Source organism: Crassostrea angulata, chromosome 5, assembly GCF_025612915.1.
Source record: "Crassostrea angulata isolate pt1a10 chromosome 5, ASM2561291v2, whole genome shotgun sequence".
Taxonomy (NCBI): Eukaryota; Metazoa; Mollusca; class Bivalvia; order Ostreida; family Ostreidae; genus Magallana; species Magallana angulata.
The window spans coordinates 60,191,999-60,205,066 of NC_069115.1; the positions used below are offsets into that span (position 1 = coordinate 60,191,999).

Sequence of the window (13,068 nt, forward strand, 5' to 3'; positions counted from 1 at the left end):
AATAAATTCAAATGATGTATTACTGGGGCACAAGCGGGGATTGCATACTTAATTTTCTAATCTTGATCGTACAACTGCTAAATATTTTAAAAATATAAGTGATTAGGACTCATTCTTTGATTATTATGAGGTGATAGATAAGCCCTTCGGGCAATATTGGATTTAAACACGCCCACCTCATTAGTTATCACCTCATTATACTCAGAGAATGAGTCCTTATTCCTTAAATATAGTAGTGTTCAATTTATAATACAAGGTTTTTTTAAAATACATTTAATGTTATTAAAATTACATTGTAAAATGGTGTCTTCTTTTATACTTTTTATGTAGACTATGAATGTATTATGTCTTTATCGATCGAACGTTTTAGTACAGTGAGAGTACGGACTCTGTTTACTATAACCAAACATCCAAATACCAAGACAATCTAAGAAGCTAGTAGATTACATCCTCTATCATTTAAAAACCCTCGGCAGATTTCGTCGCATACACCACTAGCTGAGAGGTATTGTCTTTCTTTATATAATTTATTTTAATACCGTATATAAAATACATTACTAGGTGATGGCTACTGTCCGTTCTGATATAATTTAGTTAAATATATCAAAGAGAACAGTACAAATCGACAGACTGGAGGTGTGTAGACGGACCTTCCAGTGGCTTAGGGTGAAGCAAAGCTGATTCTGCCTTAAACGCCACCTTACTAATATCATGCAAAAACCCAAACAATTGAGGGAGGACGATATAATTAAAACAAAACAAAATTATATTTATTTACACTTATTTTAATACTGTGAGTATTTTAGTTACAAATGGACTGGTTATTTAATCATCTGTCCCGTCTGTTACAAAATCAATCGCAGATTTTATTTATTTACATATGTATTAATCAGTTGAAAACATGCAGGTCATGAAAAAATGGTTGTTTCTACTGTGTAACGTTTTAAGCCACAATGATAATTTACTTTTTATCATTTTTTTTAAATAAATGATCAAAGGATTAAAAGATAGATGCAAATATGAACAAACGTGTTTCAAACGCGCTCTAAAGGTAGCCTACAACCATTGCAGAAAACAATAGATTACCAGCTTAAGTGAGTTATGCATTTTTATGCAGTGCTAGCCACCTTTATACCCGCACAAAAGAAGTATAACAGAAATAATGTTATTGTTTAAATAATGATATTTGAATATTTGTATTTCTGTAGGCTGCCTTTCTATAGATTTTTAGGTGCAATAAGTTACACCTTATTTAGTAAAGAATATGTCTTTATTACGACAGTCTCTCCCAAACCTATGAGTGTGGATGACTTTAAATAAAGAATTGATATTGCATAATTGTACTTTCTTGTTGGCAATGTTCAGATCGACAATAACGATTATGATATTTGTAATTATAAATTATGATAATTAGTACAGTAACTGTAAACATATTATATTTGGCATGTACGATAAATCATTTTTTGAATAAATTGGCGTTGATGTCAATTAGCGTATTCCTGAGTTTGACTATTCTTATACATATATACATGACATTTAGCGATGTACTTGATTTAGCGGAAGCTGCATTCCGCCAAAAGCGCAAAATAGAATACACAGCCAAATGTAATACGTTTACAGTACCTTAGCTCTATTCATCTGGAAAATAAGAGAGAGAGAGAGAGAGAGAGAGAGAGAGAGACCGTCAAAATGTTTTCTGAAGTATTTCATACTGGCTAAGAACGTAGCGACCATAACATAACCTACTGCTTTTGATTCAGGTTATTCATCTTTTCCTCAATAGATCTATACCTTTATAGCCGCATTAACCACCAAAACAAGCATTTATTGGTTCAATAATGGATGATATTCATTTTTCCTGCTCATTTGCAATGATGTAAAAAATGATTATTTTTCATTTATGAATCTTTATGTTTTAGAAATTGTAATTATGTTAACGATACTCAATATTGACACTGGTACTGTTTAACAGTAATTGGCTATTGGTCAAAGAATATAGAGGCAGCGAAGAGATTGGCATGTCATTATTCAAAAAAAGAAAGCGAGATTGTGTTTTTAGAAATCCCCAATATAGTAACGTATATAATTCTTGGTAGCTTCTACTCACTTGGCCTTGACCGATATCCAGCATGTGTCGGCGTTTAATCCAATCAAGGGATTACAGGTATTTCAACCAGGGGATTACGGGTCTTAGTGATTACACGTGTAAGCCATTGGAGCGGGGCGTCAGAATTGTCTAACAGGGGCGTAATATAATACCCCGTACACCTGTTGCATGCATTGCATATTGATACAGGGGAGTAGATGATATCTGGAACAGCTGTCATGTGAAGTACTTCTACACGTGAATAATCCCGAACTTTAACGTGTGTGACATGTAATCTTATCATTTATGGTCCTAAAATAATTGCTTCATCGTTTTAAATAAAATTGATTGTTTGAAAAAAAAAAAGAGCGAACACTAGGAACACGAAGTGTAATATTGCGTAAGGATATGGGTTGTAAGAACAAGATGTACTAATAACCTGTGCCAAGCAGCCATATTTCCATTCAGTCAATCAATACAGAACAATATTTTTCCTGATAGGCTTAAACAAGTTCAGGTTATTCATCTGCTTATAAATGAAAACCTCAGTTAAAAACAAATTACAGACCTAACAGAATTCCACATTCAGTGTCAAAGGGTTTTGAGAAAGTTTTGAGTGTACAACTCTCTGATATTTTGGATGGTATTTTAAATCATGCTCTATGTGCATTTAGGGAAGGTAATGGATGCCAAACCACCACACTGCTGTGTCTCCCTGAAAATTGGAAAAAAAGGCTTTTGATCAAAAGAATGTGGGCGCTTAAGATGTACATTCGACAGGAATCTGGGCGCACAAGGAGAGTGAAAATTTCATCAATTAATTTTCAATAATTTTCGAATAATAATCGTTATTTGGTTTCTGTTGGATGTGGAATGAGTGGAAACATATTTGAAATGCAAAAGGTGTTATTATAATATGGGTCTAAATATAGCAACACGATGCAATTCATGCAAAATCCTACTTATTTACAACTGTTTTTAAATGATTTTGTTGTCTCTGGGTCTTCTCTCCACAAATTTGAAACGTGTAAAGATAACATATTTCAACATTAAAAATGTCGTTTTTAAAAAAGATGGAGAGGTGACCAAGAGATGACTAATTATGTACTTTTTCAAATTATTTTTTGAAGGATAAAAAACAAAGTCAATTGATATGACAGTGTTGTTTAAAACAGTACTTTATAGAGCTACTATTGACAAGTCTCGCATGGCTCAGTGGTTTCGTCCTGGATTAGTGAATACAAACATTCAGTGTTTTGGGTTCAAATCCAACTGGTGGTCTTTTTTTTTAAATTAAACTTTTTTGTTTTAAATGTTTGTTATTATAACATGATGTTGAATTATTATAATATACCGGTATATTTTAATTTGTTGTTATTGATTTCTAGATCTGCTGCATGAACACTATAAAAAGAAAATTCTTATTACTAGTTTTTTAGGATATACACAATATAACTTCATTAAAATATGTTTGCATTAACAGTTCCAACTAGTTATCGGTTTACCTCTCATTGCCATTTTTGAAAGCTTTGTGAGTTTTTTAATAACCGGAATAGCCATGAACTTCGACTCTCAACATAATATATTTTTGTTGAAACCAGTACATAGCCTTTCGAGGTTATAGACATTTAAATCCCAATTGATTCGTGTCGAGGATTCATGCAAACTCACAATCTTGTGCGCTCACTTTCTTTACAAGTGGCTACTTTTGATTGATCTCTCTAAGACTTTTTTTTGTCTACCACATGATATATTATTAATAAGTAAGCTCACTGTATATGGTCTTTCTCCAATTTCTATATTCATTCATAGTACTTAGTAGTTACTTGACGGATCGTTGTCAGGAAGTAAATCTTCATGGAGTTTTCATTGGTTTAGTTGGCATCAAGAAGGGTGTGCCAAAAGGCTTAATTCTGGGACCATTATATTAATGTTTTCACGAATGATATTTTTATTTTATTAAGAACGGTTCTCTATACGTATGCATATGACAATACTTTGGCCTACTGGCATAAGGATTTGACACTTTGATTAATACCTTACAAGATGAAATTTCTGTATTTTTGAAATGGTTTAAAGAAAAACAGTATGCAGGCAAATCCATCTTAATTTCATGCGATTGCAAAAGGCAAAAACTGTTTTTTAAGTTTGATGAGGCTGAAATCTTATGCTGTCAAACCGTTATATTAATAGGTATTGATATTTTTTCTACGTTCAAAATTGATGTTCATATAAGTAATATTTGCCAAAAAAGAAGAAAAAACAATTCACAGCAATTAATGTTTAAGGACGTATTAGTTCAGTACTAACTCGGGCAAACAAAATCACTATATTGTAAACTTTATTCTCTCCTCTTGTGTGGCAATTTGATTCTTTGAAAAAATCATGAAAGAGCCTCAGGTTTTATTTTTGAAGATTTCGACAGCACTTATGAAACATTATTAAACAAAAAGCATGCCATCCCTGAAGGTAAAACAAAATGCGTAGTATGGCTATTGAATGTTGTAAATTATACATGTCCTAATTCCTAGATGCCTTTCTGACTTAGTGAGTTCCAGAAAAGTAAAAGACAATTTTAGATATTCAAATAATTTAGAAATACCAATATTAGAACGTCTTCATATGGTAAAATGTCTTAAAGATACGCAGCACTATTTCTCTGGAATTTCCTACCTAAAAATGTAAAATTCCAAACAAACTTTTTACAATTGAAGTACATGAGAGCCTCCTTGAAAGGCAAGGAATATGGTTGCTCAGTATGCTCTATTTATTATTTTTATGTAAAATGTGTGCATGTACATGCATATGTGTGTCTTGTTCATATATGTCGTTCAAATGTGACTTTGTTCTTTCATCTGACATATGTTTCTTGTATGTATCTTTGTATATTGTCTTATTCATGTGATTGTAGCTGTAATATTGTGATTTCGTTTTATGTTTATAGTGCTGCATGCTAATATGGTGTACCGTTAAATACTTTGTATGTTTATTATGTCAGTCAAAAGCTCATTATAGTTCGTGCTGACCTTTCATTTACATGCAAACTTTAATATTTGCAATACTTTTCTGTACAACATCAAATGTTCAGAAAATCACCAACATTCTTAAGGAAAACAGAGTACTAGTCATCGATTTAACTTTAAATAACTAAACTAATACAAATAAGTGCTTTTTTGAAGATATTAAAAAAATGATATGGGGTGAGAACGAACAGTGTTTTAAAATCAAAAGACCAAAGGAAAAATACAAAACAGGAGAAGAGCAAGCACGGACCTCTACAAAAATTAGAGGTAGGATCAGGTGCCATGAAGGAGTGAACATCCTCTGCTGACCTGTCACACCCGCCGTGTGCTCTCTTTCGTAATCGGGAAAAACGGAGAACACCGTAGACAATTTACTTTGTAATTCTGTTGATATTGTTTCAAAATCAAGTAGACATTTGATCTTCCACAGTGTCAGCTTCCTATCATACATTACTTTACTGTCACTTGAATAAATACGATTCGTTCCGAATAAACCCATACATATGCTTCCTCATTCACAAACGTTACTAACTAATGAAACATGAAAAACAAGTGACTGCCCTTTAAAAAAGGACTGCAATACGAGGACAATATGCACATGTTTTAACGGAAATGTGAAAGCCTTGATGTTGTCAGATATTTCCCCGACTCTAGCCCCCTAATTTTGTGATAAGATATCTAGAGGTAGACCTCTAATTGAAAAAAAAGTGTTTTGATAAATGTTAAAGAAGCAGTCTTTAACCACCTAATGTATACGTTGTATCACGTATAGTCCTGGCCTTTTACCCCCCAAAAAGGGTTCATACTTTTAACATTATTAAGATTACATGTATAGTATTAGACATTCGCCGAATTTCTCTATCTGCGCACGCATTATGCCTCGCACTAGTTTGTTAACTATGCAGTGACAGTGAGATTTAAACTTAGTGACATAATTATTCAATCATGTATTATCATACTTAATTGCGTAAAACAATTTATTCGGGAAGCACACTAGCCTCGTCTACTAAACGTAAAGCAATTATGCTAATTCGGTAAGCAACAAACCATAGCGTTTATGCTATTTGATGCATGTTGTAGTTTGGGCATAACATTAACTTATTTCATGATGTTGACAATTCATATCACACGTCTGTCATTTCTTTAAAAAGGAATAATTTGTTTCTGTTCTGTTAACAGACAACTGTCTTTACAATTATAGCGCCTTTGAACATGTCCATATAATATATCGTATTGAATTCAGATCCCGATTCAAATAAACTTGTTTGCCATGTTACAATGTACCCATAGTCCCGCGCAGGAACAAGGTAGCTCAAGGTAGCTGAAAAATTTTCCCCCAAGGCATCCGATTTAACCTCGATTATATATTTTCTGCGTAGCCCTTAGGGTCCAGGCAATCATTTTTACGCATGATCACCGAAATTTGTTATTTATATCATCAATAAAAATCATTGAAAGCATATTAATACTAAACAATATTTGGTACGACTGACATATTTATGTTCACTCTTGCTACTTTAAAAAAAAATAAAAAAGAAAGACCAAAGAAGAAAAAAAAGAGTTGATTTCTGTTCCGGATTGATCCGTTTCCTCGGTACTGTGCTTCACAATATATAATTTTTCCTAAAGTCTGATGCAAACAAAACTTTTGAATTTTTAATTTGTATTTTATTAACATTTATTTTGCATCTTTCTAAATACCTAGTTTTGCAACTAATTTCAAATGGCCCGTGTAGCAGGGATGTACATGATTTTTACAATTAATTGATGTTTTTACTAATTTAAAATCGGTCGTTTGTTTCAATTTTGTTTTGTCGTTTTTTTTTAAAGAAGTTTACATTTGTGAGCAACTGCTAAGTAAGGACAACAATAGTTCTGAGGGCCGATTAAACGTGATTACATAATAAACAAAGAAATGAATTACTTATCAATAGATTGCGCCATCCGATTCAAATGATTATTCTCTCTTAATTTAATTAAAGCTATTGAAGTATTTGACACGTGTTATTTTCTACAAGAAAATTAAACTTTGATAAAAATAAAGCCATGGTCATATATTTTCAAGGACAAATTAACTATCATCTAAAGAAAGCCTTGATGTTAATAAATTGTCCATGATTTAAGATCAAATGAAACTCTATACATCAGAGGCACGCATATGCCCTATAAGACATCGGATGCAGAAGGGACAACACCATTAAACAAGCAGTGTACTATACTAGTGTTACATTGTTTGTATTGTCATCGAGGTTTGTTTGGTTCAATCATGACAAATTGTATTTACTGCCACCCGGTAAATTCACCATTTACAACATGACATAAAACAAAACTAGAAATCATGAATAACTACAGTTTATTATCAAAGCGTCATGTATATTTATATTTTTTAAAACAATAAACACCAATAACAAAATTCATTCCTATATTATTTATTATGTCAATTAAAAACAAATATAATATATTCAATTATATTAATAATCAGCTATACCATAAAAAAAACATAAAAAAAACATTCAAAACTGACATCTAGGTATAATATTGCAAAACTAACCAGATTGTATGCATAATCGTTCTTTTTTATTAAAATATGAAAATAAATGAATCTCTTACCGCAGATATTTTGATAAAATTCAAATTTTCTTTTTTCATCAAGGGAAGACAAGTCTTCAGAAATGTTTAAGGTGTAAACCGACCGGCTTCTTATATGTTGTCAGTAATGTACATTTGATTTGTTTCACTTTCATTAATATCTAGCAATAGTTATACATATCTAAGTAATCTTAAATGATTCAAAATTGTTCAACATTCCTTCATTATACATTGAATACCAGAATATTAATATAACTGTAACAAAGAATCTCAAAATAAGTAATTCAAATCACCTTTCAATCAAACAATATTCTATAAACATATGTTTTAAAATGTATAACATCAGAAAAAAAGAAACTCATGAGCCATACCGCTCACCTGATCAAAAATGACCTTTTTTCACAATGTAAACAATTGACAAAAATAATCACTTTATAAATTTTTGATTATTTAAAAAGTTTTTTTTTTTTAATATTTATTAACATTATTTCTTCATTAGATTAAAAGATTCTTTTAAACTATTATTTAATGTTGATCGCATTATTGTTCCAGTGAATATAGTACAACCGAACTGGTATTGGTTAGCTAGCTTTAATAATACAAATAACATTGTTGTACCTCATTGTAATAATTCTATTTAACCCGCCATCTGATTGGTCTAGGCAGAGACGTAACAGGGTTAAAAACCGCCCTATCTCCTGAATAAATATTACATTTGACCACTTTTGCAGTCTCGGCATTTTTCATTTCATTGGTATGAAAGAGTCGCGATAAGCACATGACATAGACAGACATGATATAATTTTAAATGTTGAAAAGTATTATTTTTATTTATATCAGAAACCAATTCAACTATATATGATTTGAATATATGAATAAAATGGAAATATAGACATAGAAAGTCAAATATTCACAACGTTTTTTGCTTTGTTTTAAAACACGGCGTAATTTTTAAAATGCCAGAATGTCTTTCGGTATATTATATTACTTTCATGAATGCTTAGGATATATGAAGAGTTTTTTCTCCAGTAAAATAAAATCATCATTTGGCGATGCTCTCCGAAAAAATGATTTTCTTGGTTGAATAATCCGTATCTCCTTTATCACTTTACAATAAATTAGTGTATCTTTATAAAAACCATTAATGAGGCCGATTATAATTATTTCTACCCTAGATATGTTGATGAAAATTAGTAGTTTTACTTTTATTACAATTATTTCTAAATTTTAAAAAAATGTATTTACCGCCCCGATTTCCTATGAGATTGTCTCGAATGTTATCAATTTTGCAATGAGACGCTATGAGACGCTTTGAAAATTTCTTGATAAAGCGCAAACATTTTACTTCATCCCCATATTTTTGGTACATATTGACATTATATATGGGCTTATACAATATCTTTAAAATAAAATAGCATCTTTAAAATGCTCAAATGTTTCTCTGAATGATATATTAACAAACTCTAATTTTATAATGCGATCGCCGCCTCGAGTAAATTATACTTTGTTCTATGGCTTTATGAATACAGTGTACAATACCGGGAAACGATAACGCGTAAGCGCCATTTCCACGTTTCACCAAACCAATGTCATAAAATTACTTGTTAAATAACTAAGCCAGAACCCTAACTAGACTAAAGGGAAACTTGCAAAACGGCTTGAATCGGCAAAGTAAGAGAAAACCTTATTTTCTTGTTTTCCTTAAAAACGATGGCATGGTTCTTCATTTAAACAAAGCTAAAAAAATCTCCAAAAATAAATTCAATTCAATTCATAGAGTAAGAATTAATGTAAGCAATCAATGCATTGACCTAAGACAGGAAGGCAGCAGACACCTGCCAAATTTTGATCAGAAAAACTCACATGAGCTTTAACAAATAGGTCATACAAGTTATTTTTTTTTTACATCTTAGAGGGATTTGGTCACAATTTCAGATGATAACTACAATACAGTTACTTTTTTGTCATATAGATGACTTATTACTATAGTCTGTCCCAAGTTATTGCTTCCATCATTTTTTGTTGATTTTTTTTATAAAAATGCACATACCTGTGAAAGGAATACAATTGAAATAGATGAAAGGGAATATATCCAAGATATCTTCATTGAACAATTATCCCTTTTCACTCATAAAATTTCACAGGAACGAAAACAATTTTCTTACGGAGATTTATAATGGGCAATGTTTACATCTGTTCTTCATTCAGAAGTACTCGGGATACTTCGCATAATTTTTTAACGTTATCATCCGGGCTTATTAATGGCTGATGCAATGCAAAATCTCCGTAGACTTTCAATTTTGGTATGTGTATTGAAACCTGAAGCGGTAGAGGGGGCGATTCAAAACAGTTCATCTGGACACTTTTCATATTTAGTGAATGAACGTAGTTTGAGCACAAAGGTATTTACTATTATTGAAATATCAAGCAAAAAGTGGTGGAAGCCAAACCTCGGGACAGAGTGTAATCGAACGTTAGATGTCGAGTTACAAGCGAGGTACATTATTTACATTTTATTTTAAAAATAAAGTTGAATAAAAACAACTTGTAAAATTTTCGTTTTCAGATTTTGTACAGTAAAGAAAACAACAAAAAGCTATTTCTTTAACAAAATTAACCCAATTTACATTTAAAGGAAGGAGATTTATAATTTACTTTATATTGAGAGTTGTTATTCTTTATGGAACTTACTAATACATTACATACGGAAATAAAATATGTCATTGCCGTTAACAACGTCTTGAAAATCTTGAACAAAATACTGAGTCACTGTATCTCTCTTTTTAAATAAAATATAATATTAAGAATATCTTCAATAATTTGAAATGAAGTCATCAATATGTTGAAAATAAAGTAAACGGAAACAAAATAGTTAAGCTAAAAGTGTGACCATAACCCAGAAACAAAACAATGAAAATCTAATAATAAGATTAAAAAATATTAAGAGGTTCTAAAAAAAATATTTGAAATCTTTATGACCTATTTACACACTTTATTACCTTGAACATTCTGTAAAAAAATGATAAAAATACAGTAAACAAACTATTGGACTACGAGTAATTTCAAAATAAATCTATATTTTTTCAGAAGTATTTCTTTAAAATTATCACATGTACTTAAAAAAAGTAATCAACTTATTTCTTTAAGATGCATTTTATCTGCCAACTAGATTGTAGACCAAATTTTAACCATGTTTAAATCAATGCTAGCTTTGTTGTTTTAGAGTCTAAGTTAACTACACAAAGCCATTTTTAATTTCATTTTTTTACCTGATAAAAAGGAAGGAGTTAATGTTAAACAAAAGCGTGGATAGGTTTATTTGTTACGGGGTACCAATAACATTTTATCTCAGAATAACATTTAAATAACATTAAAATTACATGCTATGACTACTTGATTCTTTTTTAAAAAGTCATATTTTGGGTCATATGGAAAAAAAATAACAATCCTACGTTGTGCGTCTCACATATTAAAAATGCAGCTCATACTGTTAATTACATCTTTATTTATCTGAATATAGCTAATCTTAATTGGTAATGATAATGTTATAGAGGTAAAAAGTGCACAAGTTGTATATGATCAAAACAGTCATATCGATAAGCTTGGTCGCAGCGTATTTGAGTGGATGAACAGTCCATATCAGTTGATGAATCCAACTAAGTCATCCAACATTTGAGGGTTAATCTGAAAGAAAAACAAAATGTAAAACCGGTAAATAAGAAAGAAAATCAAAAGAACATTAAATTTCTGATCATCACGAAAGTTACTATTTAAATAAACACATAAAGATCAGACACGTAACGGGGGGGGGGGGGGGGGGGGGGCGAACTCATCCAAAAATATTGACACGTTAAAAAAATGCAACTTCTCATTATCATAAAAATCATAATCCGTGAGGGGGGGGGGGGGGGGGCAGAGCATGGCGTTCCTTTAACTTAGTATGTTAATATGTTAATTTACGTCTTGTAAATGAAATGTAAATTAAAAACAATAATTGCTGCCCCTCACCCCTCCATGCTATATGCGTACCTGAAGGTAAAACTGTTTCTTAAAACCACTCATTTTTATCTGATATTTTCATGTAGATTTGTAGAATTTGTGTGTTACGTGTATTCTACTTTTGTAATAAATTAAGATGATGAATACAAATATTGGTGTAATGTTTGTGTTGTGTTTTGATATGCAATTGCGATGTGTCTTTCATTTCGTATAGACAACGGATTATCTCTCTGTATGAACGACTTGGTTCTTTTTGTATAGACATCGGCTTATCTCTCTGTAAGAACGACTTATGTATTTGACTGGTAAAACGGAAATAGATACTTCAAGGTTGATTTCATAATTTAATATCCTCAGGCTTATGATAATATATCTTATAAATTCTTCATTACATAAACATTGTGATATTGAGGTATTAGGTAGGTAACTACTATTTTGTTAAAATCAAAACCTAGAAAGAACGATGCATGCCTAAATATCTTGAGAGAAAATCAAGAAAGACTTACATTGACATCAATTAAAAGTGCGTTAAGATAATTCATAATTACATAACATATAAATTAGAATAATCTCATATTACAAAACCAATTATCAATCGCCAATAGATATGATTCATTTATTCAAAACTAAATAAAAACAAAGAAACAGTAACAACACCAACAACAAAACATACAGCAAAAGAAACAACTACAGTATAGGAGATCCATACCTGTTCCAGCAAGTATTAGAACTGCTCAGATGGTCGAGATATCTGTGCCATGTGATATGTCTTGTGCGTAGTGACCGGCGATCGATCCTACAACATAACATTGTAATTCTCGTGATCATACTTCAATATCACTGTTGAATCTAAAAAATGAATTAGTTGTAGAAATAAATCACTAGTAATCAAATGATATATGATAATCATATTAATGTCACATTTATAACATGTGTTGCTAAAAATTTTATTTTTAAATTATTTTTAAAAAGAACAGCGGTATTAGAAACACACATTCATTCCAGCAAGTATTATAACAACTCAGATGGTCGAGATGTATGTGCCTTGTGATGTGTCCTGTACGTAATGACAATCTCAGGCAATTGATCATACAACAGAACATACTTCAATATCACTGTTGACTCTAAAAAAATGAAACAGTCGTTTGAATGAATTTTCAGTGGTAATTAAATGATTTATACTAAATATATCAGGCTCACATTTATGGAATGTGTAGCTAACACTTATCATTTATTAAAAACTCTTTTTGCGTATTTAATTGTGCAGTGTTTAAACAGTACTGTTTCTCAAATCGAACACATCCCAGGGACACTTGACTTTTCATTTTGTTTTAAAAATAGAATATCCACTATATTTATTTCAATTAAGAG

The 13,068-nt window shown here is 31.0% G+C and overlaps 1 protein-coding gene across 1 annotated transcript in view; it reads right to left on the reverse strand.

Moving 5' to 3' along the window:
* Positions 1 to 7,350: 7,350 nt before the first annotated feature.
* LOC128182853 (phospholipase A2 inhibitor-like) overlaps positions 7,351 to 13,068 on the reverse strand; it is a 309,453-nt gene continuing 303,735 nt past the window's right edge. Inside the window, exons 21-23 of the mRNA XM_052851613.1 lie at positions 12,692 to 12,821; positions 12,407 to 12,493; positions 7,351 to 11,382 (exon numbers count right to left, since the gene is read on the reverse strand). The gene's annotated coding sequence lies outside the window, so the exon portion shown is untranslated. The remainder of the gene's footprint in view (positions 11,383 to 12,406; positions 12,494 to 12,691; positions 12,822 to 13,068) is intronic.